Here is a 16,083-nt window from a genome sequence, read left to right on the forward strand (position 1 = left end):
AACAAATGTATAGATGTGCTTTACACAATTGATCTATGTATTGTGATGAATTGTATGAGCCCCAATAAATTGATTAATTTAAAAAAATAATAAATAAAAAAAAACAAAAAAAAAAAGGAAGAGGTTTATATATAAGAGCAATTAATATTGAGAAAACATCCCAGCCCAGTCCAGATCAAGTCCATAAATCCAATATTAGTCTATATGTCTGATACCAACTATAAAGCCCTCTTCGGACTCATGAAACACATGCAATGACATCAGATGCAGGAAGATCACAGGCCAGTGGGTGCAAAGTCCTTTGGGTCCAGTCGTGGTGTAAATATCTCAGCGCTGGCAGGGGTCTCCACATATCTCCTCCAGTTCCCAGGGCACGGGGTCTATCAACGTAGTGCCACATGTCTTGTCAATAGAGCGTATCTCAAGGAGTGAGTCTTCAGTCTTGCCAGTAGAGAGTCTCCAAGGGAGTAAGGAGAGAGAGAGTGTGTGTCTCCCGCCTCCAAGGAGGAAATATTGGAGTTCTCAGAATCCTTAGGAGAAGGTCATGCCCACACAGAGGCCTCATTGGCTATGATCTGGTTGACAAACTAGACTCCATTCTTAATCCTTTCAAGTCTCAAATTGATATCAGATTATGTAAATACCACACTACTTTTTCCTAGCTTTTAAAAAAATCTTTTTCAAATAAAGAAATCAATGAGTGAGAGTGAGGAGTCTTGGCAGATCTTGTCCAACAACCACTACATCCAATTCTCTCCCTATATTGGGATTACTAAAGGTTTACAGAGCAGATAATCAGTTTTATAATTACCAACTCATCCCAATGTCTTGGCCTGTTTCTGTCATTTTTGGCCAGTCTTCTTCTTGCTGGATATTGTCTTCCCCTTCACCCAAGGTAATGCCTGTCTACCGTCTAGCCTGACTTCCCTTCTTTACCTCTAATTCCCACTTCTGGTAGCCATCAAAGAATACTTATTTTAGTGTGAGAACCGTTTCTTTTCTATTTAAAATTAAAATTAATAGTGCTCTCATGCAGTATTTTTCCTTTTGTCATTGATTAAGTTCACTCAGCATGAATGCCCTCCAAGCTCATCCATATTGAAAGGTCTTTCACAGGCTCATCCTCATTCCTTCACATGGGGTAGCACTCCATGGTGCACACACCCAAGTTTGTTTATTCATTCTTCCACTGATGCGCATTTAGGTTGTTTCCTTGATTTTGCTATTATGAATAGTGCTGTGACGAACATGAGTTTGCGTCTATCTGTTGGAGTCATGGCTCTTATTTCTTTAGGATATGTCCCAAGGAGACGGGTTGTTGGGTCATATGGTATTTCTATCAGGGACTTCTCTTGATTAGCTGTTTGTAACCTGAGTTTCTAGTAGTGCTTTTCTGTCTCTAAATCAGTGGCACTCCAAGTGCAGCATCAATAGCACCTGGAAACTAGTTTGAAATGCAAATTATCCATCCCCTCTCCTCACAGGCCTATTGACTGAGAAAAGGTAGAAGTAAGGCCCAGCAATCTGTCCTATCAAATCTCCCAGGCATTCTGATGATGGCTAAGTTGAGGAATCACAGCTCCAAAGTAAGTCTGACAGCCTTTGGTCTGACACAATAAATCTCTGTCAATCAGAAAGTCCTGGCGAGCTGCGCAGGGGTATGTCCAGCCCAGCTGAAGCAAGGAAAGGTTTGAGTCTCCATGAGTCATGGATCTAGCGGCTTCTTGATGAGGCCATAGGTCAGTTTTCTTTAACACGCTCTTTAACAACCCCATGTCCCTAGAAATGTTGGACTGGCCTGCAGGAGTCATGTTAATTACAACCATTTACAGGAGCTACTTAATCTTTTGGCCCAGTTACTAGGTGAATCATTAGACTGGTCTCACAGTAACTTCCGTTGCAAATTTTATTTGATTAGAATACGAATTGTTTCTAGTATGCTCAGTTTTCACGTTTTATTATTTTAGTAACAATTGTATTATTCACATAACAGGGTAACCTGCTGCCAACTGAAAAGAATTAGAAAAACCCAGTGAAAATATTGACTCAGTTGGTCTGAACCCATGAAGACGGTAATGAGTGTTTTCCTGGATTCACATGTGGAGCGGTTTCAGTTTAAGCCAACTCAATAGATTAAATCCTATGCTTAGAAAGTATGTGGTGATAGTCACATAACAAAAAGGGTGTTCACTTTACAAACACTTGCTCTGCAATATGAACCACACCATACTAATTCAAAACCTCATGTGTGTGTGTGATTTACACACTGATTTACAGGAGTACACCTAAGACATAAGTGGGGGCTCACCTGCAACAGCCTCTAGCCGTTGCGGGGAATGAATTTTGAATCTCAAGAGCACCATTGAAATTCCAGATTATTCTGAGGCCATTCTGTCACAGATCCAGTCTGTTCCTGGGGATTTCCCACTGATGCCAAGGACAGCTTCTTTTATAGAAACCAGAAGCCCTGACAAGGTGTGAATTACAGGCCAGTAACTCATGATTCATGAACGGTTCTTGAGACTGTGGAAGGCTAAGCGCCATCCACACAACTAGGTGAGAATCAATTCCTAGCAGTTCCGTGAGGGAAGCAACTTATTATGATTCTGTATTCAATTCCAAGATGTTGTTTTAAAGAAATATTTATACTGTTAATGAAGACAGAGGCTGTATAAATCTTGTGCCTTGAATTATCATGTAATGAAGTCATTGCTCAGAATTCTGATTAACCCACCAGGTCAGTCAATTCCTCCTGCCTGTTTTATAATGACAAATAGCCTATGAAGCATTCCGTCTGGCAACAGCTTTCCTCATTTATCGTGTCTTACCCAAGCAAAGGGGAAATCCCTTGCCTTGCATGTGAACTTGCTACTCTATTATGTGGTCAGCCCCAACCCTCCTGTGCTGGCCTCTAGGCCCAAGCAGCCTTCTCCTGCACACTACTTTAGGACTCAAGTGCTGAGAAGACCTGCCAGATGTCACTTCAAAAGAGCCCTCTTCTGGGGATCTTCTTGGCTCAATCTCCTCAGCCCACCCCTTTGAGCTTACCTGCTCAGTGCTTGTGCACTCAGAACGGATTGCATTATTCTGGACTTAGCACAATTTCTTGTCAAATCAAAAACACAGGGGGAGTTGGAGGGAAAGAGATTGTATAAGGATGGGGTAGGACATAGGAAGGTACCTGATTCACTGTCATTGCCAGAAGTTTAAAGCTTCGTGAATTCTGGGGATGGGGTGGGGAGGGGGTGCGTTTAGGATCTCTCTTAACATCCCGATGACAAATATAGTGCCTCTGCCCACAAATATGTTCATACAATGCTGCCAATCCAGTTTCAGGGAATTATGGATCTCATTCAAAAGCAAAGTTGGCATTTTTGAGGACTAAGGTAAGCCTGGCCCAAGCTATGGTATTTCCCGTCACCTCACACGCATGCATGTGAAAGCTGTGTCATGAAAAAGAAAGACCAGAGGAATGGGTGCATTTGACCGCTGAGGTTGGTGCTGAATATTGACCAGTCCACGGGCTGCCAGAGAATGAAGAATTCAATCATAGAATAAAAACAAGAATGATCCTGAGAAGTCAGCGTAGTGAGGCTTTAGATCATTTACTTTGGGCATCTCATCACGAAAGACCAATCACTATAAAAAGACACTCTGTCTTTGGCAAAACAAAGGCTCAGCAAGAACTCAGCAGACTCCCCATGGGATGGATTACAATGGCACAGGCCTGGTAAATGCTCTTGTTTTGTACATATTAAGGTTACCATAAGTTAGAGCTGACTCAGTCGCAGCCAACCGTTAGCAACATGGATCTCATACGGTGCATCCAAAGTTACCAATAATCATATCCCCTGTCCCATCATGAAACCTAATTTTTACATCTATAATTTATATGACACTGATTTGAAAATAATTCTATGGAACCAACAAATGCATCTTTCATTTCGTTGCTGTGGTAGTTACATAATTTCATGTCAACTCGAAGGTATACAAAAGTGTAGGGGTGGCATTCGACCTCTCAATCAAGTCACAGCCTGATGGTGCCTCCTGGTGGGCATGGCTTTCCCCATAAGGAGGGCCCAGGGAATCTGCCCTTCTCTCTCTGCTTTCACCTTCCTACTGGCTGAACTTTATTGCTGCCAGAGCCACCGCCATTGGATCCACAAGACTTTGCACCCACTGGCCTGCACACCGATATTCCTGCATTCTGCATCATTGCATGTGGCTGCGTGAGTCTGAAGAGGGACTTACAAACTAGTATTGGACTTATGGACTCTCTCTTATCCATATATGACTGTCTCTGGATTTGTTTCTCTAGTCAACCAGATTAACACAATTGATTTCCTAGCTTCTGCCTGGAATCATCCACTGCCCCCACCCTCTCCAGATGGGCTTACTTCTTCCCTAGACTTCTCTGCTCCTTTTGTGAAACTTCTGAAGGTGAGAAGAAAAACAGACTTTCATATCCTTTCAGTGTGGCATCAGACATCCAACGAAGTCACATGATTTCGTCCACCCATGGACGCATGATTAGGAACCCTCAGTTTAGAGAGAACCCTATCACCCTGGACAAAAAAATCCAGGGTTTGGGCATTTTGACTTGGTACTTAAATCTACTCCAGCGATAATAAAAATAAGTTTCCAGTTTTCAACGGACGATATAATCTCTTTTCAGACCTTCTTGGTTTTTAACTTCATTATGGTAAAGCTAATTGGACCTCAATCCCGAAAGTATCAGCAGCTGACACAAAGTTCTGCAGAGCCCCATCTGGTCCCCTAGAACCGGACACAGTCCCCCGACACTGTGAGTGAGCAGCTAGGGGCAGCCCCGTGGGCCATGGTGCTAAACTGGGGACTGAACCAATGTGATTCAAGACTCTACTAACTCCCCAAGACTTTTAATGTTGTGCTTTTTCTAAGATAATAAGATTCAGCAAAGCCCAGTTAAGAAAAAAGATCAATTACTTGTAAAGAGTAATAATTTGGCAAGCAGCTTAATCTCCTATCAATGACTAAATCTAATATTACTGATTTGCCTTTACCTTGTTTATCTGCAAATGTGATGCGCTTTTACTTTTAACAATAAGTACTGATAAACTAAGCTAACTGAGCTTCAGAAATGGAACCCTTCGGTGTGTGGAGTGGAATACTATAATGGAAAGAACATGACATTTGGAGTGGGAAGGAACATGTCTAGTTCTGCCATTTCTTACCTGAGGGTCTTGTATCGCATCATGAAAACTTTCTGAGTCTCAGTTTCATGATCTGCAAAGTGGGGTTTAATGAGCCACTCCTCGCAAGATTGTTTTGAGGGTTTAAATGAAATGAAAAGCTATAAAAGGACTTCAGAAATTTCAAGTGCTATAAATTTGTAGTCACCATTTCCTGTTTAAATACATAAACCATTTTTAAATGCCAAATGAGAAATATACAGGAAAGGGACTGATGGTGTTGAACACCGCTCCACACCCATATTAGAGGTAACTCATCCTAATTTCTCCTCCATCAGTGGAGCAGATTCTTTTAAAGATAAAGGCACAACATTCCGTAGAGTGTGTAATGTCCACTAATGCTATTCCTGGTGCTCTGTGTGAAGGGAATATGATTTAGACAAGTGAAAAAGCCACAGAATAAGCAGTGGGTCCGTCACTTCTCATCTTGCCTTCGGCAGGAATGTGCCAGAACATTGTCACTTGACCTCTTGGGTGCCTCATCTCGTCATCTGTTCAATTGTGCTCACACCACCTGCTAGATGTATCCAACAGGATTAAATTGACTTCAATAATCAGAAGGGAAAGAAAAAAAATCCAAAGACTGGAGGCAGAGTGGAAGGAAGAGAAGAAGAATGGAGAGCGCAGGAAAGGAAGTCAAAGAGAAAGCAGGCCATGCCAATGCCTCTCCTCCAGGAAAGCTGCAGACAGAGAGGAAGCCGGTGAGACAAAGAGACTGAGGAGCCTCTTCCACACTGGTGTCGTGGGTGGGGGTGGGGGGGTCCCCCAAGTAGAGATGTGATGTGTGAAGCTGTTTCCGAAGCGGCACCGAGATCATGTTCTGCGGACCCTGATTACTAATCCAATTGGCGTGAACCCTACGGATATATTTGTCGTCATTAAAATCCCAGAAAATGAAAGCATTTGATCCATGCTCAGATCAGCAGAACAGAGCCGAAGGAAGAAGCTCGGAGGTACCAGAGAGGTGAGGAAATGAGAGCGGGGGTTGAACATGGAGGGCGGCACGCTCTGGATTGAAGGGATGATTGGTCCGAGGAGGATAGTGGGCTGGAGGTAAAGTAGGTGAGGAATGTAGGTTTCTGATGGAGAACAAGGGCAGGAGAGAATGGGCACAACTGAGTCAACTGAGGTGGGCTCAGCTCCAGAAAGAAGAGTCTAAGAGCAGGGCAAAAATAAACTGCTGCAGCTGTGGGAAGGCAGTGCAGGAGGGAAGGAAGAGGAGGGAGGTTCAAGGGAGCCTGGGACGACCAATTCAAATCACACCAATGGGGAAAAACGCATCTCACAACAGGTACTACGAATAATATAAGAACCCAGGAAGCTCAAGACACAGCCCGTGAGGCTCTGAGAGAAACCAAACAGGATGCAATTTTAGTATAAGAAACCAGGCTGAATACAAAGAAGAACATGGATTACATATGATAGAACATGGCTTTCAGAGTCTTCACAGTGGTCAACAAGGGGGAGGAAGCCATTTGTCCTGCATTATACATAAGATTGTAGCTGTGTAGGGAGAGGGGCTGAACATTTACCCTCCACCCTCAGATGTGAATACAACACATGGCCTTCTTTATTGCTAGCATCCAGTAGTTCTCACTTAGGGTCATCCAGCCAAGAGGGCAGGTTATTATGACAGAGTGTTGCTGCTGGGATCCTCCAAAGCACAGAGCAGAACCAGAGGGCCCAATAGAGTAACCGTGCTGTGGTTGAGATGCTCAGGCCTCATATCGATCTGGAGCCCCAGTTCCCTTAGGTGTTGGTGTTGATGAAGAGTTTCCTAAGACCTCCTTGGCATGAACTCTTTGGGTGGGTCTTCAGTGACCTCTACAGTAATGTCCCCAGCCACCATCACGCCCCCCCGCATTCATCACACCCATTGAGAAAGCACATCATTATGGGGAACCCTCCGGTAATTCATCATTGAAGTTCAGGGCTTCTGAAATGTTGGGCCTGTACTCTCAGCTCAGTTTAGGCGAATCCGTTCTTCCTTGGCCAACTCACGTGGCCTCACTTCAGCCCATGACTTCCCTCGGGCCCTCTGAAGCTCAGCCGCATCCTGCATCCAGCCTACAGGATTAGGCTGTCCACCTCCAACCTTTTCCCTGGGGTAAGGGCTCACCTTATCCCTTACCAGATGGTTTCATGTCAGGCCTCATGGCTGGCAACATTCAACTACATTCCATGTCTTCCACTGAGAGCATGGCAACGTTCTAGATCACTCTAGGCCAGCAGTTCTCAAACTGGGGGGTTGAACGACCCTTTCACAGAGGTCGTCCCATTCATAACAGTAGCAAAATGACAGTGATGAAGCAGCAACAAAAATAATTTTATGGTTGGGGGCGGGGGGCTCACCACAACATGAGGAACTGTATGAAAGGGTCGCAGCATGCGGAAGGTTGAGAACCACTGCTCTAGGCCATGTAGCAGCTGCCTAACAACACCTTATATCCATTTTCTCTTGTTTATGACCTCTCCTTGTTGGTGAGGGGTACTTTGAATATCAAAGAATGACAAGAGCTTTCTCCTTCAACTGGAATAGGAACATTTTTGTCCTATGTTGCCTGTTCATGGGAGGTGGAACACTAGTGTCTGACTTCTTTCTCTTCCCTTTCTCTGTCACTTCTCTCTCCACTTAGCAGGCTCCACTTTTGTTCCTAGAGAGCGAATTTTCCCAACAAGTAGCTTTTAGAGTTCCAGCTGGCCAGGCTTACCTCTTTCTTTCTTACTTCCTGCTTTCTTCCCTCTCTGCTTTCTCTTCCTCCCTTCTACTCTTTTTTATTTATGCTGAGAAATAACTCACATAACACAAAAATACCACCTTTTGAAATAGAGGAAAAACTAGGAGTTATAGGACATTTATAGAGGCATAAATACAGGCACCTACATATGTAAATATATTTATATATAATGATAGGGATATAGTTCTGTGTATATATATATTTATATGTTAAATATTAAGGTAGCAGACGGACATTGGGCCTCTACTCACATACTCCCTCAACACAAGAACACTCGGGGAGGGAGGGGGAAAATGAGGACCTAATGTCGGGGGTTTAAGTGGAGAGAAAATGTTTTGAGAAACGATGTACAAATGCGCTTTACACAATTGATGTGTGTATGGATTGGGATAACAGTTGTATGAGCCCCTAATAAAATGTTAAATAAAAAAAATTTTAAAAAGAGCAATAGAAAGAAAAAAAAAAGAATGGTATATATATATATATTTTTTTAAAAAAAGAATAAAACGTATGTATCCATAAAAATAAAAAAAAGAACACTGTGTTCTAGTAACCTGGCATTCTGTGATGCTCACCTTCCCGACACTATCACTGAAGACAAAAATGGGTGGATAAGCAAATGTAGTGAAGAACACTGATGGTGCCTGGCTATCAAAATATATAGTGCCTGGGTTCTTAAAGGCTTGAAGATAAACAAGTGGCCACCTAGCTGAGAAGGAACAAAGCCCACATGGAAGAAGAACACCATCCTGTGTGATCATGAGGTGTCGATGGGATCAGGTATCAGGCATGAAGACCCAGAACAAAAATTCATATCAATGTAAATGAGGGGGAGTGCGGAGTAGAGACCCAAAGCCCAACTGTAGACAATTGGACATCCCCTTACAGAAGGGTCAGTCACAAGGAAGAGACGAGCCAGTCAGGGTGCAGTACAGCCCCAACAAAATATCCAACTTTCCTCTAGTTCTTTAGTGCTTCCTTTTCCCCACTATCATGATCCTAATTCTGCCTTACAAATCTGGCTAGACCAGAGCATGTACACCGGTACAGATAAGAGCTCACAACACAGGGAATCCAGGACAGATAAACCTCTCAGGACCAATAACGAGAGTAGCAATACCAGGAGGATAAGGGGAAGGTGAGGGGAGAAAGGGATAATTGATCACAAAGATCGACATATAACCTCCTACCAGGACAACAGAAAAGTGGGTGAAGGGAGACAGCAGTTGGTATAAGACATGTAAAAAATAATAATTTATAAATTATCAAGTGTTCATGAGGGAGGGAGGTGGGAAGGGGGAAAATGAGCTGATACCAAGGGCTCAAGTAGAAAGAACATGTTTTGAAAATGATGATGGCAATATACATACAAATGTGCTTGACACAATGGATGGATGTATGAATTGTGGTAAGAGCGGTAAGAGACCCCAATAAAATGATTGTTTTTCAAATACCCCCTTTTAAACTATACCACCACCACTTACCAGTCAGTTTGTCATACAGTGGTGGCTTGTGTGTTGCTGTGATGCTGGAAGTTAGGTCACTGGTATTTCAAATGCCAGCAGGGTCAGCCAACGTGAACAGGTTTCAGCAGAGCTTCCAGACTAAGAGCAGACAACAAGGAAGACTCGGCTCCCCACTTCAGGGGAAGAAGAGACTGAAAACCTTATGCCCTGCTTGGCAGCATTGTCATACACTGAAAGCCTAAAGAAAGGAAGCAAGCATTGTTGGAGATGCTGTCACCGCCGGCAGATGGGCCCCTTAGGTCAGAGGGCACTCAAAATGTGACTGAAAAGGAACTGATTTCTGGGAGGGGAGTCGTCCATGGTGAGGTGAGTCAGGTAAAACTTATAAGAGTGGAGCCTTCAGAATCTTCATTTGTTGATGGGGTGTGATTCAAGATAAGGTCAAGCAACTGCAAAAATGTTCTATCGATCAGAACTTAGAATGTGCAAAGTATGAATTTAGGAAACTTGGAAGTGATCAAAAATAAAGTGCAATGCATGAAAAATAATATCCTAGGCATTAGTGAGCTGAAATGGACTGGTACTGAAAATTTGGATTCAGAAGATATGGTTTACTATGCCAAAAATTCCACAATCAAGAGGAATGGTATGACATTCATTGTCAGAAAGGATCTTACTAAATCCATCATGAAGCACAATGCCATCTGTGTTCAGATTATATCTATCCACCTTCAAGGAAATCAGTCAATACAACTATTATACAAATGTATGCACCAACCACAAAAGCTAGTGTTGAAGAAATTGAAGAATTCTACCAATAACTTCAGTTGGAAATGTATCAAACATGCATTCGAGATGCATTGATAATTATTGGTGATTGGAATGCAAAAGTTGGAAACAAAAAGGAAGGAATAGTAGTTGGAAAATATGGTCTTGGTGATAGAAATGAATGTGGAGATCAAATGATAGAATTTTGAAAAACCGACTTTTTCATAATAAATAACTTCTTATAACAACACAAAAGGTGACTATACACATGGGCTTCCCCAGATGAAATACACAGAAATCAAATTGAATATACCTGTGGAAAGATATGATGGAGATCAGTATCAGCTGCTAAAATCAGACCAGGGGCTGAATAAAGAACAGGCCCACAATTACTCGGATGTCATTTCAGGATTAAAGCATGAAAAAAATGAAATCAAGTCATGAGAGCCAAAATATGACCTTGAGTCTATCCCACCTGAATTTTGAGAAAACCTCAAGAATAACTTCGACTTGAATTACAGAAGACCTGAGGAGCTGCTGTAGAACATCAAGGTCATCATTCATGAAGAAAGAAACATGTCCTTAAAAAGGTGAGAAATAACAAAAGATCAAAGTGATGTCACAAGAAACTCTGCAATTTGCTCCCGATGGTAGAGTAGCTAAAGCAAATGGAAGAAAGGATGGAGTCAATGAGCTGAATAGAACATTTCAAAGGGCAGCTCACGAAGACAGCATCAAATATAATGAAAAGTGCAAAGACCTAGAATTAGAAAATGAAAAAGGAAGAACACGGTGTCAGCATGTCCAACACAGAAAGAACTCGAGAAAAATTTCAAGCCTCGAGTTGCAATTTTGAAAGTTTCTATGGACAAACTATTGAATGATGTAGAAAGCAACAAGAGAAGATGGAAAGAATACACATAGTCACTATACCAAAAAGAATTCAGGAGGTAGCATATGAGCAAGAACCAAATGGTGCTGAAAACAATTCAAATAGCACCGGATACATTAGCCCAAAACAAGGTTCCAGAAATTGATGGAATGCCCATTGAAATGTTTCAGCAAGCTGAAGAAGCACTGGAAGCACTCACTTGTCTTTTCCAGGCTATTTAGAAAACAACAATGTGGCCAACCCACTGGAAGACATCCATGTTTGTGTCCATTCCAAAGAAAGGTGACCTAACAGAATGCTCTAACAAGAGAACAGTATTATTGACATCCGGTACAAGTAAAATTTTGCTTAAGATCATCCAACAACAGTTGCATTGACAGGAAGCTGTCGAAAGTCCAGGCCGGATTCAGAAGAAGACATGGAACAAGGGATATCATTGGTGATGCCAGATGGATCTTGGTTGAAAGCAGAGAATACCAGAAAGACATTTACTTGTTTCATTGACCACTCCAAGGCATTCGACTGTGTGGACCACAATAAACTGTGGACCACCTTGAGAAGAATGGGAAATTGCAGAACACTCCATTGTGCTCATTCAGAACCTGTACATGGATCAAGAGGCAGTTATGTGAACAGAACCAGGGCATACTGCCTGGTGTAAAATCAGGAGAGGTGTGTGTCACAGGGTTGTATTCTCTCTCCATATTTGTTCAATCTATATGCTGAGCAAATCATCAGAGAAGCTGGATTATATAAAGACAAGCACAGAATCAAGATTGGAGGAAGGTTTTTTTAACAACCTTCAGTATACAGATAACACAATCTTGCTTGCTGAAAGTGAGGAAGACTTGAAGCACTTGCCCATGAAGATCAAAGGTTGTACCCTCAGGATGGGTTAGCACTCCATGTAAAGAAAACCAAACAACTGGACCAATAGGCAATGTCATTATAAATGAGAAAAGTTTGGAGTTGTCAAGAATTTCATCTTGCTTGGATCCACAATCAATGCTCGTGGAAGCCGCAATCAAAAGATCAAATGATATGTTACACAAGATAAATCTGCTGCACAAGAGTGCTTTAGAGTACTGAAACGCAAAGATGTTACTTTGCAGACTAAGGTGTGCCTGACCTAAGCCACGGTGCTCTCCATCGCCTCATGGGCATGTAAAAGCTGGACATTGAATAAGGAAGACCAAAGAAGAATCATTGCATTTGAATTGTGGTGCTGGAGAAGAATGTTAAAAGAACAGTGGAGTGCTAAACGGGAAAACAGATCTGTGTTGCAAGAAGTAAAGCCAGAGTGCTCCTTAGAGGCAAGGATGGCAAAGCTTCAGTTTACATAATATGGACATATTATGTGAAGACACCCATCCCTGGAGAAGGACATCATGCGTGGTAAAGTGGAAGGGCTGCAAAAAAGAGGAAGGCCCTCAAGGAGATGGATGGACACGGTGGCACAAGGACAGTTATGAGGATGCACAGGACTGGGCAGTGTTTCCTTCTGTTATGGAGAGCGCTACTATGGCTTGAAACGGACTCCATTGCACCTAACAACACAACATCCAGGGCTATGGGGTATGCATCCATTTGTGTACGTCTCTTTTCATTTCTTGTAGAAGTGTTTTATAGTTTTCTTTGTGTAAGGCATTTGCTTAGACAGTAAGATTTAGTCTTATCTATTTAATCTTTTGGGTAGTTATTGGAAATGGTATTGTTCTTTTAATTTCCTCTTTTGGTGTCATCTTCTTTAAAATACAAGAATCCAACTTAAGTCTGTATGTAATCTTATAGTATGTCAAGTTGCCAAAATTTTTAGTTAGTTCCATCAATTTTCTAATTGAGTCTTTGGGTTTTTAAAATATAGGATTATACATATACATATACAGAGCATTTTTTTCTTCTGTGGCAATATGGATGCCATTAATATCTCTTTGGTGTTTTATAACTCTGGCTTAAGCTTCCAGGAATATATTAAATAAGAGTGGTGATAAAAAGCAACCCTGCTGGGTCCCACTTGAATATGGAATGTTTTCAATTGTGTGTGTGTTTACAATTGGCTGAGTAGTGGCTACACTATGGGCTGCTAACTGCTAACTTTAGCAGTTCCAAACCACCAGCCACTCCACAAGAGAAAGACGAGGCTTTCTACTCACATAAATAGTGACAGTCTCACAAACTCAGGGGCAGTTAGTTCTACCCTGTCCTATAGGGTTACTCTAAGTTAGCACTGACTATCTCAGTGGATTTGCTTTGGGTGTGTTATATATAAGGAGAGAAGATGGCTCATAATTTTAGAAGTATGGAAGCAGGAAAACCACAGGTTTGTAACTGCAGAATGTGATGAATCCAAGATCAGCAGGTCAGATGACAGGCTGTTGCTGGCTCCCGGGCTCAGTAGGTAATATGGCAGGTTTAAGTCCAAAGAATTGGAGATAGAAGTGGCAGTTAGATGTTATGTCAACTTGAGCCAGTGTGACTCCCATCTGTCAATCAGGTGGTAGCCTGGTGATGCCTACTTTGGGGTGTGCCCTTTTTATAAGAGAGGCACTGAGAACTTTTTCCATTCTTCTGGGCTGTCACCTTGTTACTTGCTGAGATTCTGTCTGCCTCCAGGGTGGCCCCAGGTAGGCCGCCATCTTGGAGAGTGTTTGGTGCCTGGCCACCCTGAATCCAGTGACATTGGATCCACACGCACTGCCATATGACCTCCCTGATTCCCACTTCACCTTTCTGTCACATCAATCTGCAGGGTTCCAGCCATGGACTTGAGTTGTACTGGGCAAGGATGCCTTCTCAGTACAAAACTACTTATTGATATAAAGTTCCTATACATAGAGTAGACGAGCCAGAGAGAGGATGCAGACCCATCACAGGGCCCGCAAGCTTCCATACTTCATCCATTTACAGAAGTCGTAGGGGACAGCTCTAAGGAAACTCCCTTTCAATTGCATCAGAGCTATTACCTGAGTAAGCAGGTTGGATTCCACCTTCATATTCCCACAACGGTTTGGCTGCTCCCATCATGGGAGCTGTTTACATTGTTTTAGGGGTCACATCATGGGGGAATTACTGCCAAACTACTTAGAATCTGTACTCAGCTAGGTTGACACAAAACCTAACAACCACAGTGGCCATGACATCAAATGACTAAACCCAGAAGAGAAACAAAGTGCCATGGGACGAATGGTTCATGTCATACTAGGGTAAAACAGGATTGCGGGTAGAACCGTGTCTGACCTTTGCTTTGCGCTGGTGTGGCGCTGGATTCTCCTCTTTCGTGCAGCCAGAGTAGGTCAGATGTGGCACGCCATTTGGTCAACCTCCATCACTCAGCATCTCCCATAGCCCATTGCTGTTGAGTTGATTCTGACTCACAGGGACCCTATTGGGCAGAGGAGAGATGCACCATAGGCTTTCCAAGGCAAAGACTGCCACATTTTTCTCCTGTAGAAGGGTAGATTCAAACCACCCATATTTTGGTTAGTGGCCAAGCACATAAACCACTATGCCACTAGGGCAAAGAGAGAAAGATAACCAACCCCCCTGCTATCAAGCCCCTTTTGACTCCTACCGACCTTAGAAGACCAAGCAGAATAGTCTCTCTGGGTTTCAGAGGCTGTAAATCGTTGTGGTTGCAGAGTTATGGGTGCAAGGAGTGGCCGGTGGGTTCAATCTTTTGGTTAGCAATCCAACACAGAAGCCATTACACCACCTAGAAAACAAGTAGTTATATTATTCAGTCGCATCTCCCAGCCTAAAACCTGTGCTAGATACTTGACATTCTTTCGGTGCTAGCCTTGAAACAATTTTCACTTTCGAGCCCAGGTGGAATAGTGGGCTGCAATCCGCGAGGTCAGCATTTTGAAACTACCAGCTGTTTGTGGGGAGAAAGATGGGACTGCCCACGCCCATAAAGAGTTGCGGTCTCCTCAGAAACTCACAGGAACAGTTATACTCTGTCCTATCAGGTCATTATAAGTTGATATCAACTGGATGGCAGTTGTTTTTCTGTTTGGTACATCGAGGAGCTTTCCATTTTGGTCCATGTTGGGACCTCCTTTGGTTATTCCCAGCTATGGCCCACCATACCAATTGCAGTAGAATAAAGCAGCATGGATCCCAAATATATGAAGAGTAGGCTTTAGAAGCAGGAACCCAAATTGGTGAAATAGAGCATAAAGCTATAAACATGTGGATTCAAGTGAAAACGTGTCACTGTACAACATGCAAAGGTGGAAGAAGGACCAGTCAAAATCCTTGACTATTGTTTGCAGGGGAAGTAAATGCTAAAATAAATCAGTCCATGGGAATAAAGCCAACCAGAAAGGAAAGGAACATTTGGAGGGTATGGGAGTATATCATTAAGAAATTATTGGACTCATCAAGAAAGTTCTGGCACTAGTTCCCTGCTTATTGAATGGTTCTCTTTACAATGTGCATATCTGCCAATGGAGAACTTCGGTTTGACTCTGGGTATTGAAGGGCAGAGGCAGTTTGCCACCAAAGAAGGGAGGACTGAAGATGATCAACGGAAAAGTATTTGATTGGTTTGTGGTGTTATGCTGCAAGTTTTAGAAGGCAGAAGAAAGTAATGAACGCTAGCTCTAACCCACCAGTACACGTAGCCATACAAGCTCAGAATGTTCCATACTGACCGATCAACATGGTATCAATGAGCTTATTGGTCAATATTCTGTGAGAGAAAAGTAAGCAGCAAATGAATGACCAGAAAGAGATTTTACAAGGTACTAAAAGGAGCCCTGGCGACACAGTGGTTACAGATTGGATGGTCAACTTCAAGGTCAGCTGTTTGAAACTACCAGTCATTTTGAGGAAGAAAGGCCAGGTTTTATGCTCTCAAAACGTCAGTCTTAAAAGTGCACAGGGGTAGATGTCAGATGTGTGCATAAGAAAATGTGGTGAAGAAAGCTGATGGTGCCCGGCTATCAAAAGATATAGCGTCTGGGGTCTTAAAGGCTTGTAGGCAA

This window comes from Echinops telfairi, unplaced genomic scaffold (genome assembly GCF_000313985.2).
Source record: "Echinops telfairi isolate 266 unplaced genomic scaffold, ASM31398v2 ScPeMD7_7472;HRSCAF=8510, whole genome shotgun sequence".
Taxonomy (NCBI): Eukaryota; Metazoa; Chordata; class Mammalia; order Afrosoricida; family Tenrecidae; genus Echinops; species Echinops telfairi.